This window comes from Schistocerca piceifrons, chromosome 3 (genome assembly GCF_021461385.2).
Source record: "Schistocerca piceifrons isolate TAMUIC-IGC-003096 chromosome 3, iqSchPice1.1, whole genome shotgun sequence".
Lineage (NCBI taxonomy): Eukaryota > Metazoa > Arthropoda > Insecta > Orthoptera > Acrididae > Schistocerca > Schistocerca piceifrons.
This window is the reverse complement of record NC_060140.1, coordinates 491,379,279-491,389,852: the sequence shown is the minus strand read 5'-3', so window position 1 is coordinate 491,389,852 and position 10,574 is coordinate 491,379,279. Positions and strand designations below refer to the sequence as shown.

General features: G+C 47.8%; 1 non-coding gene across 1 annotated transcript; it reads right to left on the bottom strand.

Moving 5' to 3' along the window:
• Positions 1–9,242: 9,242 nt before the first annotated feature.
• Trnat-ugu lies at positions 9,243–9,317 on the bottom strand. The gene has a single exon. It is a non-coding gene; the product is annotated as a tRNA-Thr (tRNA).
• Between the last annotated feature and the right edge of the window lie 1,257 nt (positions 9,318–10,574).

Here is a 10,574-nt window from a genome sequence, read left to right as displayed (position 1 = left end):
GTCGGCTATTTACCGGTCGCGCCACTATTTTATAATCATAGTTGAAGAGGGTTATCCGGCGGACCTGATCCACACGCAGACGTCCCGGCTCTTTGGGGATTAGGACAATTTTAGCAACCTTAAAGCTGGGTTGGAGATGGCCTCCGTGGAACACTTCATTCACCATAGAAGTTATCGTACCTCCTATCAGGAGCCAAAATCGAATATAAAATTCTTTGGGAAGGCCATCGAAGCCAGGCGATTAGTGGGAGGGAGAACGAGCCACAATATCAAGTATATCATCACGATGGAATACAGAGAAAAACTCTTCCTGGAGAGCTGGTGTAATAACACTATCAAGGAGGGAGGTAAAATCAACAGACGGTGGACCGGCTGAATCCCCTTCAGTATAAAGTTCGGAAAAGTACTGGTAAAGTTCATGCATGATATCAGATTGGGAGGACCACTCACGTCCATCTAGAGAACTAATGGTAGTAAGTCACGTCCTTCGAGAGCGCTTGTGAAGCCGAAGAAGATAAGTCGGTTAACTCATCCTGTACGATTGAACTTGGCTGGGAACGCAATCAGACACAATCCATTTGCCTAAGTTTGAGTTGTAGAAATCTGCCTTCACACGGTGGACATCGACTACTCTCAAGGGGGCATCACGTGCATTATCGTAAAGATCGCGAAGGACAGCATAATAAAATTCCCTAGTTCGCCGCTTTTTCAGCGCTAATATGCTTGAGTGTATTTCGAATCCGGGGTTTACCAAAGGTAACCCATCAGTCTAGAAGAGAGGGATAACGCGCCTGGGACTGGGTTGTCCGCCGCCATACGTCTTCGATGATGCCTTCTAGAGAGGGGTCCGTGAGATGTAGAGTGTTTAGCTCCCACAAAGGGCGTGAAAGATGGACCTGCTGCGGGACGTGGTTAAAAGTCATTGAAACAGCACAGTGAAACTGGCAGGAATTACATCAATCGATAGAAGCTGACTACATATGGGGGCAGATAAATAAAAGCGGTCTAATCGGCTACTTGAAGTAGCTGTAAAAAATGTAAACCGCAGGATATCTGCAATCCCAAGAATCTTGAAGATGCAAAGACGTCACCACATCCTTAAGTTCACGACAATATGTATAATTGGGGTCTGATCTACACGACGTAAGACGCAGTTAAAATCGCCCGCCAACAAAACCTTGCGCGAGTTCCGTCGGAGTAAATAAACAATTTCTTCCTTATAAAACCGCGCGCGATCGGATGAACGACCGGACCCAGACGGAGCGTAAAGAAAAATTAAGGTGAGGTCATAAAAACTACGGCCTATACGGCGTCCATCATCTAGCGTTTCGAAGGCCGTCAGCGGGATTCCATCTCAATAAAGGAAAGCCATACCAGTAGAATTTCAGGCGCGACATTGAAAAACAGAGTATCCAGGAAGACAAAACACATCAAATAATACCTCTTGTAAACACACGATATTAGCTTGGGAATCGTAAATAAAGTGGCGTAACGCAGCAAGCGGTAATTGAGAACTGTAATTGGGAACATATCCTATTAACATGGAGTGTTAGAAATGTATATGCCTGCATCCGTTAGCACATGTAAGGTCAACGAAACAACACTAAGGAAAGTGCCCTTATCGCGTCCTTCTCTCCTCAACGTCCGGGGGCGGGGGAAGGAAGGTATAATTCTAATCCTCCCCACCGGAAGCTCAGGAATCCTCGTTTTTCTTTTTACGACGCGCCGCTGCACGTGCAGGTTGAAAAGGCTGTTTCACACCACTCCGTGAAAAAATACACTCTTGATGTGGAAGGTTTGGGGTCACGTCAAGCTCCGATTTGATAGAGGAGCCATCGCCACTGCACTCATCGGAAATCGGGGAACACAGCTCGGAACGACTAACAGCAACATCAGGTACAGAAGAGACAAGTACTGCAGTGCCGGTGTCGGATGGCATCACCTGATCATCAGGAAGAGAACCCGTAGAATCCTGTTGCTGCACCGTCTCAGCATGGAGGAGGGGTGGTACGTCACTGGAACACTGTAAAGACTATCCAGCAGTTAACGTCTCTGCAGAAACATCTGAACTCACGGGAAACGTCGCGTCTGCGGGTAAAGTGGGGGACGCCGATTCAACACGCATTTCAACATCAACAGAAGCAGCTACATCATCTCTGGTAATACTGGAATCACAATTAACGTCAGTAGACAACTCATTACCGCCAGAAGGTGCACCCTCTGTCAAAGCCGTATCAGAAGAGCGAGACTGGAGTGGGGCTTCCTCGAAATCTGTACCGTCCTCAGTCCGCCGGAGTTTGACTTGTGCGCTGCAGGAGCCGTCGTCCTCTCACGGACAGAGGCCGCACTGGGGCGTGCCGGTGACAGTGGAAATTCGCGAGCAGTGGGGGGTAATGTTGCCCCTAAATCGCTTAAAGCCGAAGCTTGACTGGCAGCAGACTGCGATGACACTATGTCTGCCAATGTTTTTGATAAGACGACGTCAGAACAGTAGTACGGCGCGGACAAACGGATCTGAGATGACCGCTTTAGTTACAGAGAAAACAAGTTCCTTCTTGCCCTGCATACGTAACATGGATCTGGTAACCACAAACCGTTAAGTGGGAAGGAATGTTCTTTTTAACGCACATGTCCACAATCCGGATACCATTATAACACTAGAAAAGATGTTGTGCTGACCAACGTTCCCATCGGATATGCCGTATTACTCCAAACGGAACGCTGTTTTAAGAAACGAATCGTCCACTTAAAGAGGAGGTAATAAATTATAAACGGAGTATACTCGAGTGCCGCATTTTCAAGGAGGACTTGACTAACGGAACCATCTCGATGTGTAAAGAACACTTTACAACTAAACCAAGAGAGAAGCCGTTCTACTTGAACGGGACCATGAAACTTCACAAAGAATGCATACAAATCAAAATCGAAGTCAGCAGTATCTACCTGATCAGGTATAACACGGATAACATCAGCCAAACAATCGTGAATTTCCAAGGAGCCGGGCTGAACACGACGCGTACTCTAAAATGGCTCTGAGCACTATGGGGCTTAGCATCTGAGGTCATTAGTCCCCTAGAACTTAGAACTACTTACAACTAACTAACCTAAGGACACCACACACATCCACATCCGAGGCAGGATTCGAACCTGCGACCGTAGCAGTCGCGCGGTTCCGGACTGTAGCGCCAAGAACCGCTCGGTCACCGCGGCCGGCAGGTGTACTCTTCACAAAACTGAAACGAACAGTAGCTCGACGAGGAACAGACATAGGAGACTCAACAGGCACCATGGCGCGGGCAGAAAACACCGCCGCCGAGAGAAAACGACAACTAACTCCGCTACGCAACTACGATGAGACTCCGGCCAATACACCAACAAGACTGAGTAGCTTCCATACAAGCGGCACTGTGGCACAGGCGGAAGTTAACTACGACCTACTCGCTCGACGCGCAAGGCGACACTTGGTACGGTTGAGCGCGAGCACGAGACTGTAAGCTTAGAACGCATGACGATTACCATTAGACCACGGGCTCACATTATAATGAACAAGTGTCTAGTGTGGACGCGAAAAGCCTTCCTAAACCTGCTCAGGAGTTAACCGCCGATAAATACACGGCCATGTGCGTGCGAGACCTAAGGTCATACGGAACTAGTGGAGGTGAAGGTTTTTAGGACCTTGTTCAGGCGTTAGTCAACACTGGAGCGACTTACGGATGATGATATTTGGTTTGTGGGGCGCTTAACTGCGCGGTTGCCAGTGCCCGTACAAACTTCCAATCATTACACAATCCAGTCTCACCAGTGCAACAACTGAAAATGAAATGGTGGGGTCAACACAAATACCCAGTCACCGGGTGGAGAAAGTCCCCAACCCGGCCAAGAATCGAACCCAGGACCATGTGCTCCAGAGGCAGCAACGCTAACCACTAGACCACGAGCTGCGGACGGGCCACTTGCGGAAAAGTATCCGCAAAAGCTTTATACTTCATACAACAATCGCACCGCGGCACATGGCAAAGAGTGCTTAACGACTAAGAGAGATAATTATGACTGAGGTAATTGCTCATATAACAAAAGGTAAATGCTCAGTAACTTCAGACATATGGATATGCAATGCAATAAGAAACCATTATCTGACATGTACTGTCTTCATTTTTCTTTCTTTAAAAAAAAAAAGAAGAAGAAGAAAGGTTCAAATGGCTCTGAGCACTGTGGGACTTAACATCTGGGGTCATCAATCCCCTAGAACATAGAACTACTACTTAAACCTAACTAACTTAGGACAGCACACACATCCATGCCCGAGGCACGATTCGAGCCTGCGATCGTATCAGTCACGCGGTTCCGGGCTGAAGCACCTAGAACCGCTCGACCACCGCGACCTGCTACCAACTTCCAAATCAACCAAAAACGGGTGATAACATTCGCAGAGAACAGTCGAGACGATTTTTGTCTCTTAGTATGCACGACTTAGCTTTGAAAACTATGCATTTTACGACTAATCCGGGCGTCAACATTGTCGCCGCACTGTGCCATTTTTCACGATTGAATTGTTCCTAGCCGGCCGGTGTGGCCGTGCGGTTCTAGGCGCTTCAGTCTGGAACCGTGTGACCGCTACGGTCGCAGGTTCGAATCCTGCCTCGGGCATGGATGTGTGTGATGTCCTTAGGTTAGTTAGGTTTAAGTAGCTCTAAGTTCTAGGAGACTGATGACCACAGATGTTAAGTCCCATAGTGCTCAGAACCATTTTTTTGAATTGTTCCTACCATCTGCTAGATATAGTGCTCCGAAATGCTTTAAATGCGCCAATTGTAGCTACGTTCATGCTCTTTTGACTGCGGCATAAGAACTCGTCACTTACATAAGGAAAAATTGCCTTCTTAATGCTCTTGATACATCAGTGCAACATTCCAGTGATATTACAGAATTTTCCGTCCGTTCTTGGTAGAACAACATTATAATAAATGAAAAGCACCAGCTTGCTTTTGTTCTACAATATTGTAGAACAAAATCAAACTGGTGCTTTTCATTTATTATTCCACTGATACTTGCTGGAATACGCTGTTAACAAGGTTACAATCGGTAGAAAGCCAATATTCGGCTTTGTACGAAAAGCTCTGTGCGAAAAGCTCTGAAAAGGGAGGGTGAACGAACTAATTCCTCTTCTGACAGTACGTATGCTATTCCATTACCGTAATTCTAATACGTTATCGTTTATTTTATACCTTTTAAAATATGGGGCTTTTTGCAGCCCTTCGAAGAGGCGTCCAAAAAATTGGGACTATAGAAATTCTGTTGCCATGGAAGGTGACACTGTTACAGCATTTGAGTCACGCGCCCCAGGACAGAGAACCTTCTGAAATATGACTTTAAAGTAAACGCCTCAAATGGTACTTAGAGGAAAAGTTAATTGCCCAGAGCTGCCATGAGATAGCAATATCCCTCTGCCCACTATTTCGTAATTTAAAAATGTGATGCAAATAAGAGCCGTGAAATCGTGACAGTGTTAAGACGTACTTGTATAATCAATTTATTGCTATATTAACAACTTCCCAGTTGTCACATCCTAAGGGAACTGACGTCTCTCACAATCATTCGAAACAAAGTTCGGCCACTGAATCGACTGTAGGCTTTATACGTTCTGAGTCAATGTTCTCTCGTCAAAACAACAGCCAAATAGATGAGAATACTTTATCAGACCGTCCGATCGAATTTGTGAGAGGCCTTCGTGGACCCTAAACTTGAGTGAAATAGTTCGAAAATCTTCAAAAACAAAACGTCTGACTTTATTTTCAGCAAATTTTCATATTCAGAGTGGGGCTCACACTGGAACCGATGCAAGATGATGTATTAAAGAGCTTTTGTATTTTTCCAGGCCGGCCGCTGTGGTCGAGCGGCTCTAGGCGCTTCAGTCCGGAACCGCGCGACTGCTACGGTCGCAGGTTCGAATCCTGCCTCGGGCATGGATGTGTGTGATGTCCTTAGGTTAGTTAGGTTTAAGTAGTTCTAAGTTCTAGGGGACTGATGACCTCAGATGTTAAGTCCCATAGTGCTCAGAGCCATTATTTTTCCAGTCTGGTAAAAAACATTATATTCAAAGCGGCATGTGCAAGCCACAAAGAGGCAGTTCTTTCATCAAATTCTACAAAGACTCCAGAACCAGACAGTAAATAAATCTGCATCCTGGGCAGATGTCTGTGATGGTCTTACTCCAGTGTATGATTTGAAGAAATATTTTTAAAAAAACTGCAAAATGAAGGGTTCTTACTGCTAAAGAGGCGGATAAAATTTTCCGACTCTTCAGAAGATAGCAATAAAAATTTTGTGTATACAAGCAGCTAGTTCTGCTACTGAAAGAAATGTTAGTTCTGCCGGTTTTATTCTCAACGCAAGACAGTCACTATTACGTCCAGACAATGTCGATACCCTTCTTTTTGTTCATGGTAACTCTATCCTGAAAAAATGAGCGAAAGAGTATGCTGAAACTCTTTTCGGACATTAACTTCTGTTTTCTATTGTTTGCAGTGGTAGAAAAGTATTCATTTATTGCACATTCTGTTAAGTACGTTTGATTTGCGTCCGCCGTTTTTGAAATGAGTTTCAGATTTTTGAAATGAAAAAAAAACCTCAATTTATTTCCACATAAGCAGAAGAGCCACAAATTATCATCTTTTCAACTTGTAATTGGAAAAATATATCGTTCTGTTCATAAGTGTTTTGTTATACACACATCAAAAAAAGTTTTGCATCACCCCGGTTCCCAGAATTCCTAAAGATAGACGTTGACTGTGGATACTGTATCACAGAGACAGTTTCTTTGACTGTTTAGATATGTCACTAATCCCGCCCAAAGATGTAAACAACCATGCATGAGCAGCGCCTATTAGACGGAGGGGGACCCACAGCCGATCAGTTCCAGTCATTCTGCCAGGAAGGAGGTACACGGCTCGTATTGTCTGTAGTTCAACCATGCGTAGACGGTCGATACCACAATTCGATCGCGTCCGCATTGTTGCTCTGACCCAGGAAGGGCTCTCAAAAGGAAAGTGTCCAGGCGTCTCGGAGTAAACCAAAGCGATGTTGTTCGAACATGGAGGAGAGACAGGAACTGTCGATGACATGCCTCGCTCAGGCCGCCCAAGGGCTACTGCTGCAGTGGATGGTCGCTACCTACGGATTATGGTTCGGTGGAACCCTGAGAGCAACGCTGTCATCATGAATAATGCTTTTCGTGTAGCTGCAGGACGTCGTGTTACTGCTCAAACTGTGTGCAATAGGCTTCATGATGCGCAACTTCACTCCCAACGTCCATGGCGAAGTCAATCTTTGCAACCACGACACCATGCAGCGAGGTACAGATGGGCTCAACAACATACCGCTCAGCATTGACATCACGTTCTCTTCACCGATGAGTGTTGTATATGCCTTCAACCAGACAATCGTCGGAGACGTGTTTGAAGGCAACCCGGTCAGGCTGAATGCCTTAGACACACTGTCCAGCGAGTGCAGCAAGGTGGAGGTTCCGTGCTGTTTTGGGGTGGCATCATGTTGGGTCGACATAAGCCGCTGGTGGTCATGGAAGGCGCCGTAACGGCTCTACGATACGTGAATGCCATCCACCGAATGTTAGTGCAACCACGAAAATGAAATGATCGTATGATATTTATTGCCGGGATATCCCCTTCGGTGTTCGTCCGCCGCATTGTAAGTCTTTTAAGTTGACGCCGCTACGGCGACTTGCGTGTCAATGATGATGAAAGACACACAACACCCAGTCCCCTGCTGGCAATCGAACCCGGGCCCCCTTGCGTAGTAGGTAGTAACGCTACCACTACGTCACACAGGAGACAGAGCGGCAGCATACTGGAGTGGTATTCGTCTACATGGACGACAGTTCGTGCCCCCATCGTGCACATCTCGTGAATGACTTCCTTCAGGACAACGACATCGCTCGACTAAAGCGGCCAGACATGAACCATATCGAATATGCCTGTGATAGATTCAAAGGGTTTTTTATGGACGACGTGACCCACCAACCTCTCTGAGTGATCTACGCTTAATCGCCGTTGAGGAGTGGGACAATCTGATGAACTCGTGGATAGTATGCCACGACGAATACAGGCATGCATGAATGCAAGAGGATGTGCTACTGGGTATTAGAGGTACCGATGTGTACAGCAGTCTGGACCACCACGTCTGAAGGTCTCGCTGTATGGTGGTACAACACGCAATGTGTGGTTTTCACGAGCAATAAAAAGGGCGAAAAGATGTTTATGTTGATCTTTATTCCAGTTTTCTGTACAGATTTCGGAACTCTCAGAACCGAGGTGATGTAAGACTTTTTTTGATGTGTGTATTTACTACGAAATCAACACGTAAAGTCGTCATCAAACACTGACTGATGTCGCTTAAATATAACTAACATTTCCGAGCAACACATCTGTGAATAAAAAAATGTTGCAGAGATGGCAGGCGACGGTGCAGTGGGAAGCGCATGCCGCGTAGTAAAATCCGGCGTGTCGCGACTCGTGTGTGCCTCCTCAGTAGTGCAGTGTGACTGCCTAGCGTTGTCCCCGCTGTGAAGCAGTCCGCCCAGTGCGGTGGACTGCAGAGGGATGTGGCAGCCCATAGTAGGGACGGGGAAAACTGACCAATTAAAACTGATACCGGTATTTTAGTGCTGAAAAACCTGTTCAAAAATGGTTCAAATGGCTCTGAGCACTATGGGACTCAACTGCTGTGGTCATCAGTCCCCTAGAATTTAGAACTAATTAAAACTAACTAACCTAAGGACATCACATACATCCATGCCCGAGGCAGGATTCGAACCTGCGACCGTAGCAGCAGCGCGGCTCCGGACTGGAGCGCCTAGAATCGCACGACCACCGCGGCCGGCGAAAAACCTGTGTTTCTCGGTATTTCTGGGTCTCGATTATAACACTTTTTTTTCCTTTTTACTAATAAAAAGGTGCCCGCCCGGTTAGCCGTGCGGTCTAATACACGGCTTTCCGGATTGGGAAGCAGCGCCTGCTCTCCAGCACGAATCCGCCTGGCGGACTTGGGTCGAGCGAGGTTCTGTGAGCCGGCCAGTCTGTGGATGGCTTTTAGGCGGTTTTCCATCTGCCTCGGCGAATGCTGTCTGTTTCCCCTTATTCCCCCTCAGATACACCATTAGAATTATACTAATACCCTCAGCTGCTGACGCGCGTTGATATACATCAACGGGGACAGGTGAAAATGTGTACCCCGACTGGGACTCGAACCCAGGATCTCCTGCTTACATGGCAGACGCTCTATCCATCTGAGCCACCGAGAGCACAGAGGATAGTGCGACTGCACGGACTATCTCGCGCACGCCTCCCGCGAGACCCACACTCACCTTGTGTGTCCACACACTACATTCGTAGTGTCCCACCCCAACACACTCATTACTTGTGGAAGACATTCTAACCAAGTCCCGTTCGGACATGTCCGAAAGAACAGACGCCGTATCCATATACACTTCTGGAAATTGAAATAAGAACACCGTGAATCCATTGTCCCAGGAAGGGGAAACTTTATTGACACATTCCTGGGGTCAGATACATAACATGATCACACTGACAGAACCACAGGCACATAGACACAGGCAACAGAGCATGCACAATGTCGGCACTAGTACAGTGTATATCCACCTTTCGCAGCAATGCAGGCTGCTATTCTCCCATGGAGACGATCGTAGAGATGCTGGATGTAGTCCTGTGGAACGGCTTGCCATGCCATTTCCACCTGGCGCCTCAGTTGGACCAGTGTTCGTGCTGGACGTGCAGACCGCGTGAGACGACGCTTCATCCAGTCCCAAACATGCTCAATGGGGGACAGATCCGCAGATCTTGCTGGCCAGGGTAGTTGACTTGCACCTTCTAGAGCACGTTGGGTGGCACGGGATACATGCGGACGTGCATTGTCCTGTTGGAACAGCAAGTTCCCTTGCCGGTCTAGGAATGGTAGAACGATGGGTTCGATGACGGTTTGGATGTACCGTGCACTATTCAGTGTCCCCTCGACGATCACCAGTGGTGTACGGCCAGTGTAGGAGATCGCTCCCCACACCATGATGCCGGGTGTTGGCCCTGTGTGCCTCGGTCGTATGCAGTCCTGATTGTGGCGCTCACCTGCACGGCGCCAAACACGCATACGACCATCATTGGCACCAAGGCAGAAGCGACTCTCATCGCTGAAGACGACACGTCTCCATTCGTCCCTCCATTCACGCCTGTCGCGACACCACTGGAGGCGGGCTGCACGATGTTGGGGCGTGAGCGGAAGACGGCCTAACGGTGTGCGGGACCGTAGCCCAGCTTCATGGAGACTGTTGCGAATGGTCCTCGCCGATACCCCAGGAGCAACAGTGTCCCTAATTTGCTGGGAAGTGGCGGTGCGGTCCCCTACGGCATTGCGTAGGATCCTACGGTCTTGGCGTGCATCCGTGCGTCGCTGCGGTCCGGTCCCAGGTCGACGGGCACGTGCACCTTCCGCCGACCACTGGCGACAACATCGATGTACTGTGGAGACCTCACGCCCCACGTGTTGAG